Source organism: Miscanthus floridulus, chromosome 6 (genome assembly GCF_019320115.1).
Source record: "Miscanthus floridulus cultivar M001 chromosome 6, ASM1932011v1, whole genome shotgun sequence".
NCBI classification, from domain to species: Eukaryota; Viridiplantae; Streptophyta; class Magnoliopsida; order Poales; family Poaceae; genus Miscanthus; species Miscanthus floridulus.
In genome coordinates, this window is record NC_089585.1 from 122352112 (window position 1) to 122377674 (window position 25563).

The following is a 25563-nucleotide window of genomic DNA, read 5'->3' on the forward strand; positions in this document are numbered from 1 at the left end:
TCAGGGCACATCGCATGCAGAGACAAACGGGGAATGATCGACAGGCTGGGCGTATATAGCACTATATGTTTGGTTGCTTGCATCTAGTCAGCCAAATGGTGTTTGGATTCAGGGACTAAAGTTAGTTCCTATCACATCGGATGTTCGGATACTAATTATGAGGACTAAACATGAGCTAATTAAAAAACTAATTGCACATATGGAGATTAATTTGCAAGACTAATCTATTAAACCTAATTAATCCATCATTACCATATGTTTACTATAGCACCACATTGTCATATCATGGACTAATTAAGCTTGATAGATTTATCTCGCAAATTAGTCTCTATCTGTGCAATTAGTAGTTTTATAATTAGATTATGTTTAATACTCTAAATTAGTGTCCAAACTTCTGATGTGACAGAGACTAAACTTTAGTCAGGGTATATCCAAACACTAGTGTTTGGTTGTTTACACGAGAATATATTGCATGAGATAAATTATTATTGCTTAAGATAAATAAACATAATCATGATATTCACTAATTTTCTTATTGTTCTTGCTCTTAGTTTACCTTATTCATTAATACCAATTTATATACACTAATCATTCACTAACAATACCGTTATGTAAGTAATTGCTTGCATCTGGCGAGCCTGGTTGAGGAGGGCTTTTTGCATGAGCAAAGCCAGGTCCAGATCACCATACAAGCAACCAATAGGAGCATTTCTGTTTCGGGCAAATCTCGATGGAAAAATTTAATACAGGCTTATTATGTTGCTCTTGCTCTTAATTTACCATATTCATTAATACCAATTAATATACACTAATCATTCACTAACAATACCGTTATGTAAGTAATTGCTTGCATCTAGCGAGCCTGGCTCTGGAGAAACGTCCAAAATATGTGTACCCCAGAAGCCTGGCTGAGGAGGGCTTTTTGCATGAGCAAAGCCAGGTCCAGAACACCATACAAGCAACCAATAGGAGCATTTCTGTTTCGGGCAAATCTCGATGGAAAAAAATAATACAGGCTTCATATGCCAAATAAGCGTAGAACTTGGGGGCAGGGGCGATGCTATATACACGTTAACACGTGTGAGCTCTCAAGATTTATGTTGGCACAACACCCAGGGGTGACAGATTACCATCTGCGAATTCAGAACTCTTGTCAACCACTTCATCCTGGAAACCTTGTTTGAAACGATCGTAGTTTGTTGGCTCAGCCGTTTTAAATGGGCGTTCTCCTAGTACCCGAACTAGATCATCATGGTGGAGAACCTCCTTCTCAAGCAGCAATTCTGCAATCTGTGCAACCTGCTCCTTGTGCGTCTTGATCAGGTCCACAGTCCTTTGGTAGGCCTTGGCCACCCATTCCCTCACCTCGGTGTCAATGATGGATGCAGTATGGCTGCTATATGGCTTGCTCATTTCAAAACCCTTTTGTGGGAAGGAAAGAAGCCCAACCTTTTCACTAAAGCCGTACACTGCAACTTGAGAATAAGTCATCTGGGTAACTTTCTCCAGGTCATTTTGAGCACCAGTAGAGATCTTCCCGATCAAAACCTGAAATATACAACAATTGATATCGCTTGCAATTAAGATAAAAAAAACTTGCTTATATATGGCATCCAATAAATGTTGAGTACCTCCTCAGCAGCTCTGCCACCTAGTGTCATACATGTCATGTCAAAAAGCTGCTCTTTTGTCATCAAAAGACTATCATTTGGGACATACTGAGCAAATCCTAAAGCTGCTGTTCCACGAGGAACAATTGTAACTTTAAGGAGTGGTTCTGCATGCTCCAAAAACCATCCAGCAACGGCATGGCCAGATTCATGATATGCAACAGTTCGGCGCTCCAGCTTGATAATAACCTGCAAACAGTCCAATAAGGTTACAATTACTGCTACTAAATGCGACTATCATTAGCATATTTCCATAGCTGAACTAGCCACGCCTTTTAGAAGCCTTTGAAGTTGAATACTGAAAGAAACGAATTGCATTATTAGTTTTTTTCCTGAATATTATGCACCGGTGTTTTACATTAAATACAATGATTGATAAAGTAAAAAAGGGAACAAAAAGGTGGTCTAAACATCTCAAGAAAAGTATAAAAAAAAAAAACAGATAGCAGGCATTAATATCCCAATGCTCTTCAGAGCTGTTTGAAGTGTGCCCTACTATCTACGGTCTACGCCTAGGATGGCATGAATGTTTAAAATACTTATCCATACTACACAGATTGTGCCTTAGCCAGCACTAATAATATTATATAACCTACAGGTAACAAATAAGCAGGCTCCTAACTAATCAGCAGAATCGAAATTGTAAGGGATCCAGTAACTCTTTTGGAAGGTAGTCAAAATACTTGCACAAGAACTCTGGTCGCATTGCAGCTAAGAATTATCTATGTTTTGATGTGCCTATAATGGGACACAAATGTTGATTTAGGTTTGCATATGTAGGTTGGCATAAGAAAAGTAGGAAAAAAGCTACCTTATTTTTCTTCTCCAGACCTCCGATGACTCTGTCAACTGCAGCTTCAAAATGCTGAATTGTAATTTGGGCATCCTCACTTCTTGCAGCAATTAAAGCAGCCTCATTACAAACGTTAGCAATATCTGCCCCAGCAAACCCAGGTGTCCAAGCTGCTAATCTTTGAGAATAAAATGATGGCTCCTTGTCCAGTTTAAGTTTTTTAAGGTAAATGCGAAATATTTGATCACGACCATTTATGTCTGGTTTATCAATGCTTATCTGACGGTCAAATCTCCCAGGTCTGAGCAAAGCCTTATCTAGAATGTCAGGTCTGTTGGTACCAGCAAGAACAACAACTCCAGATGATGTTCCAAATCCATCCATCTCTACAAGCAACTGGTTCAATGTGCTTTCGCGCTCATCGTTTCCCCCAGAAAATCCCCCACGGCCCCTTACACGACCAATTGAATCAATTTCATCAATGAACACAATACTCGGTGCACATTGTCGAGCTTCTTGAAATAAATTCCGCACCCCGGATGGTCCAACACCAACAAACATCTCCATGAAGTCTGAGCCAGAAATAGACAAGAAGGGCACATCAGACTCTCCTGCGGTAGCTTTAGCAAGGAGTGTTTTCCCTGTACCAGGGGGGCCCACAAGAAAGAGCACCCTTTGGTATTTTAGCTCCCAGTTCTTCATATTTCTTGGGATTTTTCAATTTTTCAGGAAATGCACAAATTCCATTATTTCTTGTTTAGCTTCATCACAGCCAGCTTTCTACGTCCTTAAAGAACACCTGCAACATTCAACAAATATAAGGATTAGCATCACATGTATGTGATATTCTGCATCGTTGATGATGATGATGAGCCAAGCCATGACTCCTGAACAACTGCACACCTGATATAGCACTATAAAAGTGCAAACTTTACCAAAAAAGAGGAGTATCAGGTGCCAGTTACAGCAAACAAAAACTACCTTGTTTTTTGAATTTTTGTCCATCTTTGTCACTTGGGCTTTTCCAATATTAAAAATACCACGAGCTCCTCCCCCAGGACCCCAAATACTAATTCCACCTTTCATCTTTTTCCCCGCCACATAAATTAATCCAACAAGCAAAATTGTGGGGGCAAACCTCATCAATTCCTGGAACCAATTGGCTTCAGAAGTGTAAGTTACTGGAACATAGACATGTGGATCTCTCCCCAATGCTTGTTGGGCCTCTTCTAACTTCTCTTCAAAGGAGTCTACACTTCCAATATTGAAGTAGTACTTGTATTTGCTAGGAGAGCCGGTACCAGGGAAATGACTGGTTGTGATATGGATATTACCATCCTGGCCTTGGTTGCTTGAGGGTGAACTCCTGACATAAACTTTTGCAACTGATTTGTTTGCAACAATGATGTGATCAACTAAACCAGGTTCCAATAACTTGTTCTTGAATTCTTGGAAGCTTATCTGCAAAAGTTAAAACAAAATGATCCTGATAATGGTCCAATAAACTAATGGAACTGTGAGCCATAGTAATTGAAACAGGCAGGAAAAAGCAGCCTGCAGTATCAGATAAATTGGTTAACAAGAAATAAAAGTAAATTAACATCATACTAAATCCACACTGATATGAGACTAAATAAAGCACCTGGATATGCTGCCTAGGTCATATAATGATTAATATGGGAATGTCATCAGTTTTTTACTTCTACCTATAGGTACTTGTGCTGTTGTGCACATAATGTTTTTAAGCAATAGCATGTGATGAGATCATCTCCACAGGCTTATAATGCAGTTACCCTTTTTAGTCGTCTATAACATCACATACTGTGAATTAATCACCATCCAGTTCATGTGTATGAACTACGAAATCTAAGGTGGTGTAGTTTCAATGTTTGAACTTGAGGTGGGAGTGGCATCTACCTGTCACCACTCAAATTGAATTCAAACTAATTCTCTGTTATCATAGAACATACAGTATACACCAAAATCAAGATATAACAACTCTTGTCTAACATTTTCTGAAAAGAATGGTTTGGACAAACAAGAACGCACCCACAGACAGCAGCTTCATTATCTCGTATTAACTACAGAGTTATAGGAAATAACCAAATTATAAACATTTGCAACTTATAAGCATGTTTAATAGTAGGTCTGCCACAGTTGCTCTGGTCTAGTGTGTTTCCTTGGGGAGGGGGGTTCTTCTCCCTCCTTTGTACTCTTCCTCTTTCTCTCTGAATGAAATGATGCGCAACTCTCTTACGTGTTCGAGAAAAATAGTAGTCTGCCAGTAAGCATCATACCTCCTGCGCAGACGACCCCTTGGTTAAGGTTGCCAACATTAGTCCAAGAAGAAGTAGAGGAGCAAGGAATTCCTGGAATTTTTTCATGACATCCTCCTGGAAATTCAACTGATTTTTTGAATTTGAATCCTCTGTACATAAAAAAAATGCAACCAAGTTATGTGCATGTCTTGCACTGCCCATATACAAGGTGCAAAATGGATAAACATGTCTAGACCAAAGGGCAAAGTACCATCACCTCCCAAGAAAACCATAATACCTATTTGTGCTACTGTTATTACCCTCTTTTATCCATAGGTGCCAGAGTGAGGTGCGCGGTGAGCGAGCAATAACCTTCATTACCTTTCAATATAAGAATTGTCTGATTGCAGTACAGTTTGTATATCTATCCAATTTCCAATCAGGTGATTATGGTAGAACAACATTGTGAAATTCCAGTTTTATCTAGCTCTCCATACGTTTGCTGTGTTTTCGTGATAGATAATACGACAAGCCACAGGTAATTGTTAGACTATTCGGATCGTCTAGGAGTAGATGGAGCCGGGGTGCTTGATGAATCAAAGACCTAGGATACTTTCTAGTGCAGCAATAGAGAAACAGAGAGGGAAGGGGAAAGGTACCGAACCTGACACGGCAGAGGGGGAGGGTTCGGAGGCCGCCATCGGGTTCGACGTCTGCGCTAAGGCAGCAACGGTCGGTGAAGCGGTGTCGGCGATGAAGATGATGACGGCACGGTGCTATGGCGGAGGAACTTCCCGTCACTGGCTGCGCCCCTCACTTAGATCGGGTTTAGGGTTTGTCGGTGGGGAGGTCGGCTCAGGTCAACCTCGTGATTAGAGCCGCCGGCCCCCACCTCTTTTTATAGCGCGGGGTGACAGGGGCCCTCCAGCCATGGTGGGCTGGGTGCCCCCGATCAGGGCACAAATCAAAGGCCCAACTAGGCCGTTGGATCCAGTTAGGTTAGAGATCAATCTAACAATCCCCCCTTGATCTCTTTCCATCTTTCACTTTCATATTCTTTACTTTTGTTCATTCCATTACAGATTAGCGCATAGAGCATGTCTCATCGTCATGGTCCATTGCCGATAGATTTAACAGCTACAACACACCACTCTGTTCTGAAATAGATACTTATCTTTGGGCCTTCTTTTGTCCAGGAATTATAGGCTTTCCCTTAAACCCATGCCGGCTATATGTTCTCTGAACACATTGGGTGGTAAGCCTTTTATAAGCGGATCCGCGAGCATCTTTACTGTACTTATATGCTCAAGACTTATGACTTGATCCCGGACTTTATCTTTCACAACATAATACTTTATGTCAATGTGTTTGGCAGCACCACTTGACTTATTGTTGTGAGCATACTGTACTGCAAGATTATTATCGCAGTATAACTTTAGTGGTCTATAGATGTCGTCAACCACCTTCAAACTGGGTATGAACTTCTTCAGCCAGTTCACCTACCCCGTTGCCTCATAACACGCTATAAACTCGGCATACATTGTGGACGATGTAGTGACAGTTTGTTTTGAGCTTTTCCATGAAATAGCTCCCCCTGCGAGAGTGAATACATATCCAGACGTGGATTTTCTATCATCTCCCGCATAATCAGAATCTGAATACCCCACTACATGGAGTGAATCAGATCTCCTATACGTCATCATGAGGCCTTTCGTTCCTTGCAAATAACGCAAGACTTTCTTTACCAATTTCCAGTGTTCTATTCTAGGATTGCTCTGGAATCCGCCAAGTAACCCGGTAACAAATGCCAAGTTAGGGCGCGTGCATACTTGAGCATATTGCAAGCTTCCGATAGCTGAAGCATATGGAACCACTTTTATTTGATCGATCTCATATTGGTTCCTGGGGCATTGAAAATCCTCATATCTGTCGCCCTTGACTATAGGAGCAGGTCAGGGACTACATTTGTGCATACTGAATTTCTTTAAAATCTTTTCAATGTATGTCTTTTGTGACAGTCCTAATACCCTTTTACTTTTATTTCGGTGAATCTCGATCCCTAGAACGAACGAAGCTTCACCAAGATCTTTCATATCAAATTTTTAGAACAAAAACTTCTTTGTCTCCAGTAGTAGACTGACATCACTACTAGCAAGTAAGATATCATCCACATACAGGACAAGGAAGATAAACTTCCCATTCTTAAACTTTGTATAGACACAATTATCCTCTACATTATCTTTAAACCCAAAATTCTTTATTGTCTGATCAAACTTCAAGTACCACTGTCTTGAAGCTTGTTTTAATCCATAAATGGATTTCTTTAGGCGGCATCCCATTCATTCTTTTCCTTCCATGATAAAACCTTTTGGTTGTGCCATGTAAACATTCTCCTCCAAGTCTCCATTGAGAAATGTCGTCTTTACATCCATCTGATGTAATTCTAGATCGTAATATGCCACTAATGCCATTATGATTCTGAAGGAATCCTTACATAAGACTGGAGAAAATGTCTCATTGTAATCAATCCCTTCTCTTTGTGTAAAGCCTTTTGCCACAAGTCGGGCTTTATATCTCTCTATATTCCCTTGAGAGTCAAGCTTTGTCTTGTAGACCCATTTACAGCCTACTGTTTTGACTCCTTTATTGGGATTCATTGATTTCATTTCATCTTCCATGGCCTCAAGCCACTTTGATGAATGATCACTTCTCATGGCTTCTTCAAATGAGGTGGGATCATCCTCCATTTGAAATTCCTCAGTGTCGTACACTTCATAATCAGTAGGAATAGCTGATTTTCTAACTCTTTGAGACCTTCTAGGGGCCTCCACATTTGGCACATCTTCTGTTTGAGGCTGTTGTTGCTCCCCCCCCCCATTTGTGACAATAGGTTCTATAGGATCCTAAAGAACAGGTTCCTCATCATTATTCATTGTTGCCACAGGTACACTTCATAATCAGCAGGAATAGCTGATTTTTTAACTCTTTAAGATCTTCTAGGGGCCTTCACATTTGGCACATCTTCGGTTTGAGGCTGTTGTTGCTCCTCCTCATTTGTGACAATAGGTTCTATAGGATCCTGAAGAATAGGTCCCTCATCATTATTCATTGTTGCCACAGGCAGGATAACAACAGGTGCTGGCACCACAGTATCTTGCACTGTCGGTGCAGCGACAGCAGGTAGTGAGAAAAATGGCTCATGAATCATCAGAGTGGGCACATACACCCGCTTCTCTTCAAGGTCAATTTCTCGAGCTACCATGCTCCCCCTCGTCATTTCATCCTCTAGGAAGACAGCGTGTCTCGTTTCCACAAACTTTGTATGTCTATCTGGACAGTAGAAATGAAAACCTTTTAACTTTTCTGGGTAGCCAATGAAATGGCAACTCACTGTTTTGGGTTCTAGCTTCTCAATGTTCGGGTTAAATACTTTAGCCTCAGCAGGGCTTCCCCACACATGCAAGTGGTTAAGTGAGGGTACTCTTCCCGTCCACAACTCATACGGTGTTTTGGACACCGACTTACTTGGTACTCTATTGAGAATATGAATGGCGGTTTTTAATGCCTCCATCCACAGGCTCAATGGTAAGGTGGAGTAACTTATCATACTACGCACCATATCCATCAGGGTAAGATTACGTCTTTCAGCTACTCCATTCTATTAAGGTTCGTCCGGTGTTGAATACTGGGCAACTATACCATTCTCCTGTAAAAACCTTACAAAAGATCCAGGAACTTGGCCATATGGGGTATGCAGACCGTAGTACTCCCCCCACGGTCGGACCTGACTATCTTAATCTTTAAATTGTGTTGGTTTTCAACTTCTACCTTAAATATCTTAAATTTATCCAATGCTTCTATTCTTTCTTTGATTGGATAAATATAGCCATAACGGGAGTAATCATCTGTGAATGTTATGAACGAATCATAACCATCCACACTCTTTATATGAAATGGACCACAGATGTCTATGTGAATAATCTATAGAATTCCTGTGCTTCGTTTGGCATCTTTCTTAATTTTCTTTACATACTTTCCTTTTATACAATCTCTGTATTATTCTAAATCTGAGAGCTCTAATGGAGGAAGAATATCATTCTTAACTAATCTTTCTATTCTCCCCCTCGAAATATGGCCTAAACGATAGTGCCATAATTTCGACAACGCATCATGAGCTCTATTTCGTTTTCTGTTTATATCCGCAGACGAGGATACATTCACATTGTCGCACGCAATGTTCCTATCATCGCATACAACATTCACATCATCACGTAGTGATAACAAATAAAGCTCATTCTGTAAGATAGCAAGACCAACACATGCATCGTTAAATGTTATCTTACATTTGCCATTTCCAAAATGACAATCATAACCATCATTGTCCAAACATGACACACTAATCAAATTCCTCTGTAACGAGGGAACATAAAGAACATCTCTAAGTATATGTTTGAAACCATCAGCAAGCTCTAGAGAAAGATCGCCAACGGCTTCAATTTCTGCTTGGACTCCATTTGCGACTTTAACGTGTCTTTCGCTTCTTTGCGTAGTCCTCGTCGAATGGAATCCCTGTAAAGAATTAGCAACATGAATAGTTGTACCTAAGTCAATCCACCAAGTAGATTTCGAATACTGTACATACAGGGATTCATTTATGAACCTAATAATGTTCTCATCTTTCTTTGCCATGATCATCTTTAGGTAATCGGGATAATCTTTCTTATAATGTTCCATCTTCTTGCAGTGGAGACATTGATCTTTCTCTACTATGAACTTATTTTGCTGAGGCTGATGCAGCATGGGACTCTTTCCCTTTGACTTTGAGGAGAAGTTAGCATTAGTATTCTTTTTCTTGTTATCTTTCAGATAATTGATAGTGCCACCATTGGCAGCTTTCATTCTCTCCTCCTCTTGCACACACATAGCCATGAGTCTCTCCATGTCCTATTTTTCGAGCTGTATATTATAGTTGACAACAAAAATGTCAAATTCTTTTGGCAAGGAAGCAAAAACCAGATGGATAAGGAACTTATCCTTGAGAGCCAGATCCATTGGTTTTAGCTTGGATGCCAAATGGCTCATCCTTAGTATGTGCTCTCTTATGCCACCATTGCTTGAGTATCTCTCTGTCACCAGCTGCTTTATCAGCTGGGTAGCATATGTCTTTGAAGAGACAATGAACTGACTCTTTATTCTTTCGAGATACTCAGTAACGGTATCACACTCTGGGATTAAGCCCACAATTGCAGGTTCAATCGTGTTCTTTATCACAGCCAAACACTTCTTGTTGGTAGTGACCTATTTTCTATGCTCAAGGCCATAGGACATTCTTTGAGATGCAAAATCCATCTCTCTGGTTGCCCAGGCGGTATCAACCTCATTTGTCTCCCGCACCGGTGCCACAGGCTCTGTGGGACACGGTGTGGTGACTACTCAGTCCACCTCAGCGAGGATGAAAGCCAGGTCGATCTTTTTCTTTCACTCAATGTAGTTATCACCTTTTAGAGTGGGGATCTCTTTGATACAACTCATCAAGTTGTATCTGCCTGAAAACACAATTCAAATAGTGTGAGAACATAAATAATAACAATAACAATTTCATGCTTTAGTTCCAACGTTGGTCAAAATTAAAACATACAATTGTTCTCTATACTAATTCTACATCACCGTTGGGCAGAAATAGAATTAATGCAAGACAAAAAATCATAATATTGCCATTAATCAACATTGGTTAGAATAATAACAATATTATAATCAATTAAAATATATCTATTTTTCAAAATTAAATTCCCCCGTTGGTTCGAATTTAATAATGAAAACAACATCTTTACATACGTAGTGGAAAGCGTAAATATTCTCATTATTATTTTTTCAGAAACTTTATAGAACTTTACTTTTCTCTAAACAAAATTGTCGTTGGATCAAAATTGTGCAGAGTAGGACATCAAAATTCAATTGGAATTCATCAAATATGTATCAAAAAAGTTTCTGGAAAAAAAATAAAACAAAAGGATATTCATTTTCACTGTGTTTTGCCATTTCGGCCCATAGCAGCAGAAACGACCCACGGCCCACGGCCGCACGCGCCCTTTCCTTGCGCTCCCCCGGCCCAGGCCGCAACTTGGGCCTGGGCCGAGAATTCGGCCTCGCGCGCTCGCCCGCCTGGGCTGCGTCGCTGGCCCACTTGATCTCGGCCGTTCATCCAACATCGGACAGTCGCGCGTCGACTTCGGGTGAATAAAAACCACCGACGCCGGCCTCCAACCGAAACCCTAGTTCATTTTCCACTCCGCGCTCTCTCTTCGCCGCTCCGGTTCTTTCCTGAGCGCACCACAGCCGCAACCGAGCGAAGCGAGCGGGCGAAGCAGTGGAGCAACGGCGCCGTCGTCGGCCCCCTCGCCGGCGTGCGCGCTCCCTAGCGGGTGAGCACGCCGCCGTCGAGCGGCCTGGCCGTGGCTCTTCTTTGGTCGAGCCCGGGCGAACAGATCCCCCCGGCTCGGTCTTCTTCTCTCGCGCCGGCGAAGGGTCTCCCCGGCGCATGGCGAGGTAGGTGCCTTTTCCCCTTCCCACTTTCTTTTCTTTGATTTTTCTTTCTTCTTTTCTCGGATCTATCCGATTTAGGGTTGGGGATGGGGATCGAAGTTCTGGTTAGGGTTCCGGGTCTAGTTAGGCACTGTTTATCTTCCCCAAAGGGAAACTGAGCCCTCATTCTTCTTTCTTTAACCCAGATAGGGTTAGGGTTCATCCGAACCCTCTTCTTTTCTCAGATCCGAAGGGATCGAAGTTAGGGTTCAACCGAACCCTCTTTCCTTAACCCAGTTAGGGTTAGGGTTCATCCGAACCCTCTTTCCTTTTCTCAGATCCTAAAGGATCGAAACTGATATGCTAGATCTATACTCAAACGTGGCTCCGGTACCATTGTTAGACTATTCGGATCGTCTAGGAATAGATCTAGTCGGGGTGCTTGATGAATCAAAGACCTAGGATACCTTCTAGTGCAGCAATAGAGAGACAGAGAGGGAAGGAGAAAGGTACCGAACCTGACACGGCAGAGGGGGAGGGTTCGGAGGCCGCCATCGGGTTCGACGTCTGCGCTAAGGCAGCGACGATCGGTGAAGCAGTGTCGGCGATGAAGATGATGACGGCGCAGTGCTGTGGCGGAGGAACTTCCCGTCACTGGCTGCGCCCCTCACTTAGATCGGGTTTAGGGTTTGTCGGTGGGGAGGTCGGCTCAGGTCAACCTCGTGATTAGAGCCGCCGGCCCCTACCTCTTTTTATAGCGCAGGGTGACAGGGGCCCTCCAGCCATGGTGGGCTGGGCGCCCCCGATCAGGGCACAAATCAAAGGCCCAACTGGGCCATTGGATCCGGTTAGGTTAGAGATCAATCTAACAGTAATATGTCTATGAATCCTCATTGTAGATTTAGAATCCGGTAAGGTCAATTGCTACCAATGAATAAATACAAAAACGCAGAACAACTTTTTTTTCTTGCTCTACAACAACGTGCATTGGACGAAATAAATTGGCACTACTTACTTTTGGACTCAGACTTGTCACTCCCGTCCCCCTCTGGCTTCTGCTCCTTCTCCTTTGGATGGTACTTCTCATAATCTAAATAAAGCAGAAAGGAACACATTATATATATTGTATATACAGAACATAAGCCGACCAAATGACAACCCAAACCCAGAAAGAAAGCTCACCCTTGTTGGACCCATCACAGAATAACCGCCGGAACTGCGAGCTGGCGAGCAGGAACCTCCAATCCCCGACCTTTCCCGCCCCGGTGGGCGCGGCGGCCCAGCTCCCTAGCGCTGACGTCAAGTAGCTGCGCGCAAACCCCAAGCCGCGGTCATCACCACCAGGGATCGTCGGCCGCGGCGCAGGTGACGCGCGGAGCCCGGCATACCCCTCGAGCAGAGAACCCTAGGGTAACACCAGAGACGACACGCCAGAAGAAACCAGGGTTGTACGGAGAAGAGGGGGGTCGGTTCGAACCGTGTGCCCTACCTGCCGCAGCGGCCAGGAGGAGCGCGCAGACCGGGCGAGGGCACGGGAGTGGGAGGAGAGGCTCATGGCGGCGATGGCGCGCAGGGCATTGGAGGGTTTGTCCTAGGGTTCGGCCCCCGATCCTCCGGCGATCGCGTGGGAAAGCGACGAGCCGACGAGACGGCGGATGGGTGGCAGAATGGTGGCCGCGAAGGCGGAGGCGACGCGGTTCCCCGCTTTGGTTTTGTTCGCGTTTAACGGACACGTTGAAGGGTTCACCGCCAATCTAGAGCGTGTTAACAGGTATCACCGGTTCACGGATGCGTGACGATTTGGATTATTGAGTGGGTTAAATTAAAATGGGATTTGAGCTCGTGTTAGCTTCAGACAGAGAGCAGGTGGTACAAGAAAGCAGGCTTGTGTGGACCTGGCTCCCATAAGACTCGGTTTTCGGCCCGTAAGCCCAAGTGGAAGCCCATGAGGCCGTAACTCAACGTACGTGGACCAAGCACGACATTACCCCCCTTCCAAGAAATTGGGCCTCTCCGTACAATCCTCCTCCTCCATTGTGCATCAAACATTGATAACAGAGGCCCAAAACTCGCCACAAATCCGTAACCGTTCTCTGACGCAATTAATACTTTTATTATTTTGGGCATGCCTTTCTTTATTTACTCTCATGAGCAAGAGCAAGCATGGAGCTGGAGCATCAAGGTAGAACAAGCGGTTGAAGGGAACAGCAGTGTTCTTTTGGGATTGTGAGCTCCAACCCCCAACCTTGATTCACCGTTTCTCATTGGAGGGCCCCTGTTGAATGTGTTGCTCTGCTCCTGTTCCAGGACGCTGACGCAGCGAGCTAACACAGACTCAGAGTCACAGCTGATTGATTAACACTTTAGAAAATTTATTGATACGGCATCTGTCAACTTTTAGCCTACACACTATTATTATTGTACGCAAAGGAATTGTGCTCGTGTATCCTGCCAACAGGTCAGTTACATTCGATGGGGAGAGTAGAAGGATCATCCCTGCAGGCTGCAGCAACACAGGACCAGCACGTGCACAAGTTGCCTCTGATTTCATCACGAGCGTCCAGCAGTTGACAGGTTAGTGGTAAGTGGATTACTGTACTGTATATTGGTCTGCCAGTCAATTTAGGGCCTGTTTGGAACGAAGGATTCGTAGAGAAATTTCAGAGGAAAGTCATTCCAGAGTTTTGATGATGTCACTGACCGTTTGGATCAAAGGAATCAAACTTTACCATTCCTCCGGAAAGGACAGCATGCTTCACAAAACAAAGGAATCAGAACATCCACCGCAAGCCGATGGAATTTTCCCTGCGGTGCTTGCGTGCGCTCACGGGCTAATCAAGCTCATGATGACGGGTGCTGCAGTTTACAGTAGCCATTGAGTGAAGATGTATGCATCTCTATTTTTTTATTATCTACATGTATTGATTAGACAAAAGTAAGTGGTTGCATCATACGTCCATGTAGCACACTTTTTATGATACTACACCTGCTAATAGGTAGTTAGCTCTTATTTACTCTAAATAACTATGCTTACAACAGACTAATGGATTCCTATGTTATTAGTATTCCTACGTTCCAAACACCAATTCCTATAAAAATCCTGTATCTTCCAATCCTCTGTTTTACACCTCTATTTCGTTTCTATTCCTGTGTTTTTTTCAATTCCTATATTTTACATTTCTTTGTTCCAAACAGGTCATACGGTATAATTGTTAATTGGCAGCTAGCAGTAGATTCATGGCGCGGCTAGCGACTGTGAGCTGGATTACGTACGCGGCACTGTTGGAGTACAAGCACTTCTGCTATCATATGGGACAGCATGGGGGGGGGGGGGGGGGGGGGGGGGGGGGGGGGGGCGGGGCGGGGGCGGGCAGACGTTGATGTTGATTCATTCGTGGCGCTTTACGACAGTTATCCGTATTTTTCAGGTACAGTGACGTTGTTTTATGGACGGTTTTGATGTAGCCTAGGCCGTCGGATGGTTCTGAAATAGCTAGTCTACAGATAATTTTATTGGTTATCGAGAAGAGAGATTAAATAGTTAGCGACTCCCAAATAGCTAGTTCTAGCATGATATCTCAAAAGCAACTGTCTCACAGCTCATATAACCTTCCACTATTTTTTTATATAATTTCTAAGCTTCATCTAGCTAGTTATTTGAAAGTTGTCGTTGAGAACGCCCATATGAAGTAGTTGTCACGTAAAATAATGATATCTTTCTTTTTTTTTAACAAGTCACCAAGGGAGCCCTCTACATTTTTTTTATTTTCATTAAATGAAAGAATGGTATTTACAAGGATTTTACAAGGCTTTCAAGCCCAAAAAGAAAAACACAGATACTATAGCTATCACTCCAAAAACTAAGCGAAATACTTCTAGTTGGCTTGGCCTTAATACAGACTTGGCCAAGTTCTTCTTTGAAATGCCTTTTCCAAACATTGATGTCAACCTGGGCATTATCAAAGATCACTGCATTCCTGGATGTCCAAATTGTCCAACATGCTGTCATGAATATTTCTCTGAAAATAACATCCCCAAAATTGGTTCTAGCTTCAATGATCATGTCTAGAGGCGAGAGGCTCGTATTCTGACCGAAGGAACATTCAAAGAACAGATGAAAACATGTTTCCTCAATTCCACTATTGCACATGACACAATTGTAGTCGTCTAAATGCATATTTTTCCTTCTAAGCAAATTTCTCGTGTTTAATCTATCTCTAATCAAGAGCCAAAAGAACTTGTGCTTGCCAAGATTGCTAGAAGCCCACAGCCAGGACAAATGGGGGAGGCTTCTGAATTACCTATTAACAGGTTGTAGGCCTTCTTGCTACTGAATTTTGAATTTCCCCAGGAGTATGTCCAGCTATCTTGAACATTTTCATCACAGTCCCTTCCCTCTAGTACCACTTCAATCTCTTCAAGTTGTCTGGCAGCTTGTAAGGACAGAGGCAATCTGAAGATTCTTTCAACTTCTTGGTCAATAAAGTGTCTTATGGAGCATTTTAGTTTCCTTGTAATGACCTTTCTTTTACCTCCTCTTTTTACTGCATGTGGCAAAAAATCCTAAGACTACCTATAACATTACTCGATATGTAGAAATATACTTTTCCTGATTATGCTCTTTCAAATATTTATTAGGTGATCGTGTCTAAGGGAGATTTTAAACAAGAAAGGTTTCCTATCTCGTTTAATGACTACATCCTCTATCTCCGAACACTACTACACTCGGACATTTCACAGTCACGTCGTAACCCCCATCGCAGCCGCATTTCGGCCTCGGCGGTAAGATGTCGACAGTGATGGTCATAGCCTTCACTGTCATCATCTAGGACCGACTACGGTGTACACTAACACCACCGATTGGATTATGATCCGTCCGTGATTAGGTCCTTACTTCCGTCGCATTGGAGCACGACCCGGCTATGGAGATACATTAACATCGCCGCATTAGCAAATGATCCACCTGTGTCGAGGCTATCAAAAACGTCATGTGGTTACATCAACCGCCTGTGTTGTGGTCACCAGCACTGTCGCCTTGTACTTCGACCCGACTGTCAGCGGTGTGGGTTCGTTGTCGCTTCGACGGCCGACATGCCTATGTAGAGGTTAACACCACCATCGCTTCAACGTATGATCCGCCAATACAAAGGTCATGATCACCGTCACCTTACACCACGATCCGCCTTTGATGATCGTTTAGTCGGTGTGACAGAACCACCCAAAATAACACGTTTTCGGAGACACTCGTCTTCCACTAGACACTAAGCACCCCAAAAATTAGCTACATCAGATGGTTCCGTCGAGCACACCCCAAGGGAGAACTCGAACAATCCACGTTTTCACCCAGGATCTAATAATGAGGACGAGTTTACAATACTTGGTCCATTTCATAAAACAAGAGTTCTCAGAAATATATTATTACAATACCAAGTTCAGAGTGCGGAATTTAAACAGCGAAATTGAAATAATCATCTAACGATAAAATACAAGGATCTATTTGTGCCCACCATAAGAATCCTCCACATAACAGCCACTCCTCAAGCTGCACCTACAACAGGGGTAAATAAACCCTGAGTACACAATGTACTCGCAAGACTTACCCGACTAGTGGGAATAATTTTTCAACTCCAAAGGATATGATAAGCTTTATGGTTTGTTGGGTTTCCTTTTTGCAAAAAGCATTACTAGTAGTGAATCCTTATGTATGTATTTTATTAGCAGTCATAATTAGTTCATTAGCTAACCATTCTATATAAGCATATGTTCTACTTTCAAGCAAGAGTTGAGCAATCAGATCCATTTCACCATCTTTCATCTTCCAGTTATTACTACGGTGCTAGATCATAGACAAGTCGTACTATATCACACGGCAATTCGCGAACCAATATATTCCAGCTGGGTACCTCGAAACACACGCCCCGCTTATACCCCAGGCACAAGCAAGACCAACCCACCACTCTCCTATTAAGGGATCCAGATCTCCATCCAAACTAGGATTCTAAGCCCCTACTCTTGAGTCCCGGACTCAGTGTGGTGCTTAGACCTCCATCATCCCTGCCTTCAATCAGTCGGTCCAAAAAGAGCCAGAACCCACGACAAAAGAGCAACAAGCCTTCCTGCTCCCATAAGCAAGTATGTGCTCAGGATAATAAGTATGTGGCCTGACTAGAATCCATAGCAACGAACGGTCCTTAACCGACATGGACAAGGAAAACAGTGTAACCAAGCTATGCCCCGTTGGCCGTGGGACACAACATATTACACCCACCAATACCCGTACCATATCCTTGCCCGGTCTCCATTTCCTTTCACCATTTTATCATGAGAGTAATAATAATAATCACCTATTGTGAGTAACGGCAGGTTACTCACGCTACCGATAGCCCAAGCATAGCAACTACTCGACCTATGCTAGTAGGACTCAAAGGTAGGTTATCTATGCATGTAGTTTTAATAAAAATCTTGTAGCGTAAATGCACATCACACACACACACACACACACATATATATATATATATATATATATATCCAGTGGGTTATGCACCAGAGATTGCCTTGGACAGGTAGATTGTCAGCTGAGTCAGTCAGTGACGGCTCCGAGACCTCCTCCTGCACAAGGACCTCATCCTCGTACTCCTCGATCACCTTCTCGTACTCCAGCTCTCCGGTGGCATGAACTCCAACTCGTTCTCTACATGCATGCAATGATGATGCAACACTTAGCATTTTAGCAACAGCAACTCTTAAAATAAGAACACACATGCTAAGCTACTAAGCTAGCTCTAATGACTAAGATACTAAGCTAATCATTATCTCTACCAAATATATTCCAAGCTCACCCTACAAGTGCTTAATTTTTATAAACAAATATCATGCCATTATTCATTTAGCCTTAATGGGTATTTAGCTACCATATTAAATAGTCTATTTTAGAGCTACAAAAATTACAGTGAGCACATAATAATACAATGAAGCTACTATAAAAATTTCAGAGTTTTTGCTATCACCAATCTACCACAAAAAAATCCTACAATAATTAACTTAATAATATTAAGCGCTCTCAAATGATTTAATAGCTCCTGATATCAACAAGCACATATATGAACTAAATACACTAACAGATATAGCATAATTTTAGGAACCTAACAAAACTTATTTCACAATTTTTGGATATCTATATTATTTTATATTAATTAGCAAAATTCAGCTTAGAATTAAAATGAAAAGTTATTTCTATTTTCCACGAAAAAGATAAACCGATTTTGGCCAAACGCGGCCCATGCGGGGCGCGTCCCATGCGCGGAGGCGGCCCACGGTGGGGAGCCAGCGCGTGCGCTGTCACTCTTGCAAAAACGCCCTCGCGTTATCAGACAATAGCGCGAACACTACACGTACCATTTCTATAGACAACGACTTTGCAACGGAGCCTTCGTATCTTTTCACCTTCGCACCGGAGAGGTCCCCGAGACGCCCCGCGTTCACTGGCGTGGTGAGCGGTGGCACGAGGCGGTACGTCGGCCACCCGAGACCCTTGCAGACCTAGCTAGGGGATCAATGCTCACCTATGGGCCGACGCGCGACGATGGGCGGTGGTTGCACGAACGGGGGTGGAGCAGAGCGGGCTCTCCCCGATGGTGGCGACCTGCAGTGACGGCAATTGCGTTCCGGTGAGCCATAGCGTACAACAGATAATAGAGGTGATGGGTAAGCATTAGTGATGCACCACGATCATACCTGTGGCGGTGTCTTGGCCAGAGACGCCCCCAGCAAGTTTGGTCATGTGCGCGCGGTAAGCTCGATAGTGAATCGCAGCGACACGGCTGTGACAACGACGTGGAGGCGGCACTAGGGCTACGACTAGCCTACGCACGATGAAGAGGGGATTCTAGGCGATGCTAGTAGAGCAGTCAATTCGACGTGAGGTGGCGAGGTTGGAGCTGGCCACGATGAGGCGGGCTAGGCCTTAATGACGCGGTGGCGGGAGCAAAGCTCCAAAATTGGAGCTCGGCCAGGCCGTAATCAAGGCAGGATGGGGACGGTCGATAAGAGCACGTAAAGGTGGAGACGCGGGCACGAGAAAATGATGAGAGGTGCTCGCTTTCTGATTCACCAGGACCGTGACTCGACGGCGGCAAAAAGTAGAGGAAGAAAGAGAGAGATGGGGTGCGGTAGGTGGGCTCGGCTTGTCCTTGCCTTGGCGGGATGCAAGCAGCGAGATCAAAAGACCCACGCGTTGGCGCTAGCCGATAGGCATGCGTGCTCGACCAATGTTGCCCGTGCGGCCGCAGTGTCTTAATTGACGACAACGGCAGCTCAACCATGTGTGTGCGGCAGAGGTGACACACATAGGATCAGCAACAGCGTAGAGATGCAGCGGACAGGTGCAGACGTGATGACAATGCAACGACAGCGGCAGCGTCGCGACGCGAGGCAGCAGTGGATGGATGCGACGACAGCGCAGCACGCCCATGGCCACAGCGCGTGGCTAGGAAGCAGGGCACGGGGCCAGCGGCTCGCTGCGGCCGGCCTCGGCCAAGCATGGCAGTATGGGGTGACTGTGTAGAATGCGGTCATGGGCGCAGCATGGGGTGGCTGCGCGGTGACCGTGCACACAGCGCCACCATCTCGAGACATGTGGCGTGCATGAATTTTAAAGCGCTCAACACGACCAAACGGTCGCTCCAGGAGCCAAACCAGTTTCACCATGCTCAAGATGACATATGAGACTACCAAATCGAGCCATAACATTACACCACCCTTTAACCCAATCTCTCACAATAAATTGCTAAACATAACAATGTCTAGCTGTTGGACAGACTTGAAATTTTCTAAGTTTTTGAGTTGGATTTGTTTTTAAGTTCTGTTTCTAGACTATTAGAAATACCAGCTAGTAACATTATTTTTCTACAGCAAGTATTTCATTATCATCTACAAAGTTTGCACTTTAAACTTTATTTAAGTGTCACATACATATTCTATAGTATTTTTGTTCAATAAAAATTAGTTTACACCCCTACTTGTTAACCGTACAAATCGTGGAGCAACTTTCGTTTACCATTTTTATTGATCGTTTAGAGTTACGAAAATTGATCTACACACTTTATCACATGCATTATTACAAAAATATGATACTCATGACATAGTTTAGCAAGTTGTTTAAGCGGTAACACTGAGGGTGTTACAATCGGTGTCGGGTTACTAAAGGATTCAACGGTGATATACTTTGATCCCTGCCGCATCATACGTATAGCGATGGTGACAGAATTTCATCCGGTTTCACAATAGTTACTAATTCAGCTGAGCCCTTAATAGCTTCATGAACACAAAGCATATAGATATATAATCATTACATCCATAAATCATGTTCACAAATAAGAGTACTTTTTAAAATAACAATGGACGCTACCATAACATCTTTCTCAACTGATGTCCTAACACAAGCGGTACATAGAGCATACTAAAGGTACTGATCTATACAGACTTACATAACAAAATGATGTAGATGTGCTCCTTCTATGTGGCACTCCTGCTTATAAGGTAAAATGAATATAATTAGTGCATCCTTCATATTGGTAGCCAATGCACCATGGAACTCCTCTTATTCATCTCTGATCCATAACCTAAACAAAGCAGCTGAATTAATAATATTGAACATACCATTTCTTTAGTTAACAAGCCAAAATTGGCCTATACATAGATAGAATGAAAACAACTCTCTATCTGAACAAAGACTGTCATGACGACAAAATGCAGGAAATGCACCTTTATTGCTCTGCTAAAGACTCCATGAACAAGGGAACATAAGGAAGATAGTAATGCATATTCATATGGAAACGCCCTCTTAATCTACAAAAGCGGATGACACGGGCATGGATGACATAAACCTTTCTGCTGTCCATGTCATATGCAATCAATGTTCTATCCTTTCCAACAAGGAAAATGAAATTCCATTCTAGGTGAACTGTAATCACTCTGTACTCCTCATCACAAAGCTCAGAACCAACTTTAATATTCATGTGTCCAAACAGTTCCTCCATGCCCACAACATGCTTCAAACTCCAGTTATCAGTACCATAGTCTTCAAGTATCCACACTAAAAGCCATGACCTATTGTGAAAATCAACACAGCACACATGCAGGTGACCCTGAGCTTGATGGATGGGCATTTCAGCACCACCTGGTTTACGAATTATCTTCCATATCTTTTCCTCCATATCCACAACAACTATCACAGAGTACTCAACCATGTGCATAAAACCATTAAGAAAAACACTCCTCGATTTTGAACATAGAACAATACTACCCTCGCCCCATTTAGATTCTTTAAAGATCTATGCTGCAGTTTGAGATGAGTAGATCTCCACACCTACGCATGCACCCTCCACCTTAACAAATTTAATCACATGGAAGTGCGAGGACGTTGGGTCAAAACCTAAGCAAGCCTAACCAACAAAACGAATGCTACGCCACAGTACATTCCATTTGTGGGTCACCAGATTGCAGACAACATAGCGACGTAATCCATCAAGCCTAGCACACTAACAAAGGATGAGGCTGTTGCAACAATCTGAGACTAGGACTTTTTTAAGGGGGAAGGGCAAGAAGGACAAGGAGGGCCGTTCATCGATGATGCTGGTGAAGTGACGATTGCCCTTCCACCAGCTGCCATAGAAGAAGCCGATGATAGTCTGTGAAAGCTTCTTACATTGATAGGAGTCGGTGATGATGCACTTTCAGGAGCGATAGACATACTTGCAGCAGTACAAGGACCGGATGGGGAGGTAGCGGAAGATGTCACCAAGCACATCGTTTGAGAGGTTGTCCACTACGTTCCTCATGTTGGGGGTCTCCTTCATTTGGAAGGACACCACCAGCCGAAGAGATGAGGCTGCCCTATCGTGGAATTGCATCAATAAACATTAGTAAGGAGATGAGTTTCGAGGACAAGGAACGGCTATGCAAGTAAGGCCTTATTACACTTGCCTTTGGATCTGGCGGTGGTGAGCATGAGTGGCAATGCTGGTGACAGCAGTAGCTCATTCACCGGTGGATCTGTGTAGGTAATCTAGCGATGTCCACCAGCACGGAGCAAGAGCTAAGCAGTGTTGATGAGCAGGAGCGGCGATGATGAACAGCAGCAATGAGAAAAAGAAAAGCTATGTGTGTGGAGGGAGCGAGGGCGGTGGCAGGGTAGGGGTAGGGGGTGTAGGGGGTGAGGGGTTAGGGGGGATGTTGGAGTAGGGGTTGCTTGCTCTCTCCATAACTTTTATGGCATGTGGGAATCAAACTTTCATCAGTTCCGCATGGGAGGGTTCAAACACGGGATTAGAATTTTTTCAACTAAGTGGCGATGAATACACAGTACCATCATCGGCGGCTCGGTCCTATTACCACCCGAAGACATGTGTATGATATGATGATTAACACTAAGGCACACAATCTTAACGTTTGGCATTAAAACAAAGCAAAACTGCGCGCTTAGAAAACTAAGAAAAGCACAATTCTAGTACTTAGATTGAAATGAAGCCAACTTGAGTTCGATGGTAAATAATAAGGCGCATAGGTTTATATTGAAAGAAAGCCAAAACACGCTCATAGAAAACATAAGAAAAGCACAATGCCAGTATTCTCAGATTGAAAGGAATCCAACTTGAGTTCCATACATTCATACCGAATAAGTAGGTGGACACTACCAAGCTAACAAGCATGGCGAAAGCTAAAATGCAGATACTAATTAGGCTAACACTATGCAAAAGTTAAAAGGCCTTTATATGTACATCATTGGTTGCATAATTAATCATTCTCCATGCAGATCCTATTCGACCTGCATGGGATCATTGTGAATCTCCATAAGATCCTACAGATCGTTGTCAACCTCCACGGTATCATTGTCAATCTCCATGTCATCCTGAGCCTTGACCACTACAACCCTATCCACATCCATTGGTACACTTTCATTTAGCTCATCGACTTTGCTCACAAAGCACTGATTCAGTGAACCAATACTGAGGACAATAAGGCTCAAAAGCTGCACTCCACGGATATACAAGGCCACAAACTCCAGAATGAGAAGATGCATTTTTATCTGCAGATCCAATAAAATTACTATAGCTAGATTGGAGGTGAAGGAGCAGAGAGCACGAGAGAGTAATACAAAGGAATATAGAATCTGGTGAAGGAACAGATCTAATGCAATTACCTTAGATTTGGATAGAACAGAGAAGTAGGGACGACGCGCTGAAGATTTGTGCACCGGCGAGGTTGGAGGTGAAGGAGCAGTGAGCACATGAGAGGTTGCCTTTCGTCCGATGCTAGCAGGCTAAAGCAGAGCAAGGGAGCAGAGTGGGGAATGGATGGGAGAAAGGTATGGTAGGACCGTAGAAGAGTGTATATACAATTCAATAAATTGGTTGCCCCTGTACTAGGTCCCAGTGTCTAGGGAAGTACGATGCCTCCAACACATCAATTGATACTTGGATCTACTATCATCTACAGTTCAATAAATTGAACACCTGGTTAATCACCTTGCATTTAGTTCCACAATAGTTGTACAAAAGTGACATATTTCAATCCGACACATCAATTGATACTTGGATCTACTATCATTTACAGTTCAATAAATTGAACACCTAGTTAATCATCTTGCATTTAGTTCAACAATAGTTGTACAAAAGTGACAGATTTCAGTCTGATACATAAATTGATACTTGAATCTACTGTGGTTAACTAAGCAACTTGCCAATGAACATACCAAGAACTAAGGTAAGTACAAAATAGGTAAAACTAGAACAGGAAGCACATTTCTTTCTCAAAGGTATGAATTCTTCCATCTCCTTCGTTGGATCCCTAGCCATTTCTTCAATCTATGGCATAATCACTTCCTCTTCCTACAGATGTTCTTCATTTGTTGTAACATTGGCCTTCGCCTTTAGCTCCCAAATCTTGTTACGTAAATCCAAAATCAAAATCCTCAAAATTTTCCATATTAGGGATCGTGCCACTTAAAAAACCCGCAATCTAAGTCGGGCTACGAAAAAACCAAATTACCATAAGTACAGCAGGATTTTAGCATTTGCATTATGAAAACAGAATGAACAAGAAAGAAATCAAGTTATATTATTTGCCCTGCAGCATCTGTGGTACCGACGTCCTAGGTTTCCATCACTCCACAAAATCCACCGAGGCGTCTTCAAGCCGCAGCGACACAAAAGTGGTGGCGGGGGTGGTTCTCGACACGGCACAGGATGGGCGGCCCCCTAACGTTGTAGCCTCCTCTGCTGGAAGCCGATGTTCTTCTCACGACGACGTCCTAGGATGGCATCGACCACTGGGAGGAGTTGGAGCTAGATACAGCCATGGAGTAGTCAGGGTTCAAAGTGTTGCACACTTTGAGTTAAGAGGTTGGCCAAAATATCCTTCAAAACCCTCGCACTCCCGCCAAGATGAAATGTTGTGTCACCGGCGGTTCAGGGTAGTATCTGCCTGTAGAAAAAGGCCTATTTTGGATCCTTTGTGCTTACATAGAGGTGTACACGTGGACCACAATCAAGACCATCTGAATCAATTAATAGTTCAACGATTATGTAGTACTCATACATACTAATCTAGAGGTTTCATCAGTACATATAAACTTTATTAACATAAAAGTTTCACAAATTCTAAGACTTAATGTCGAATGGGTAGGCAGTTGCTAAGGTACTCAATTGGTTGATGCGGTCCCAAAAGCTAGAGGTAGTGAACCGTAGCAAAGATGATAGCATCTTCATCCACGGACACATTGTATCTATAAAGTATGTCTACTTCATATCTAGTCCTACAAAGCATAAAAATATCTCCACAAACAGGGTCTTGAACGATTCTTGTCAAATTTTGTGGCCCGATAAGGTGACAAACAGCAGCTTCAACAATCAATAGTCGATTCGGGTGAATGGTCCATCCCCAAGTAGCAAACAACATCATCTAGGGTCCTGGTGCCACCCCTATACGCCAAAACACAAGGTTGCTCGCATTGAAATGGCTTCTTCCGAAGTAAGACACCTGTTGCAATGAAGAAATTTCTAATATGAACAAAACTAATACCGAACCCAAAACCAATTGGAACAAAATGCAAACAGGGAGGTGACCGAATCCATCTAACCATCATGGGCCATTGTCCACGACGACAATACAAGGTGCTCGAGGTAGGGCAAGTACAGGAGACGGGTCAAAATGAAGATGAAGCAATGGGTCGGGAGAATAAAGATGAAGCAACAACGGGTGGGGAGAACTAATTTGTATTGGGATTTTTTAGTTGGTCGAACCGCTACCAAGGCGCCGACGG

At 43.4% G+C, this 25563-nt stretch overlaps 1 pseudogene; it reads right to left on the reverse strand.

Annotated features, from left to right (window-relative positions):
* Window positions 1-1095: 1095 nt before the first annotated feature.
* On the reverse strand, window positions 1096-12798 carry LOC136459399 (ATP-dependent zinc metalloprotease FTSH 3, mitochondrial-like; annotated as a pseudogene).
* Window positions 12799-25563: the final 12765 nt, after the last annotated feature.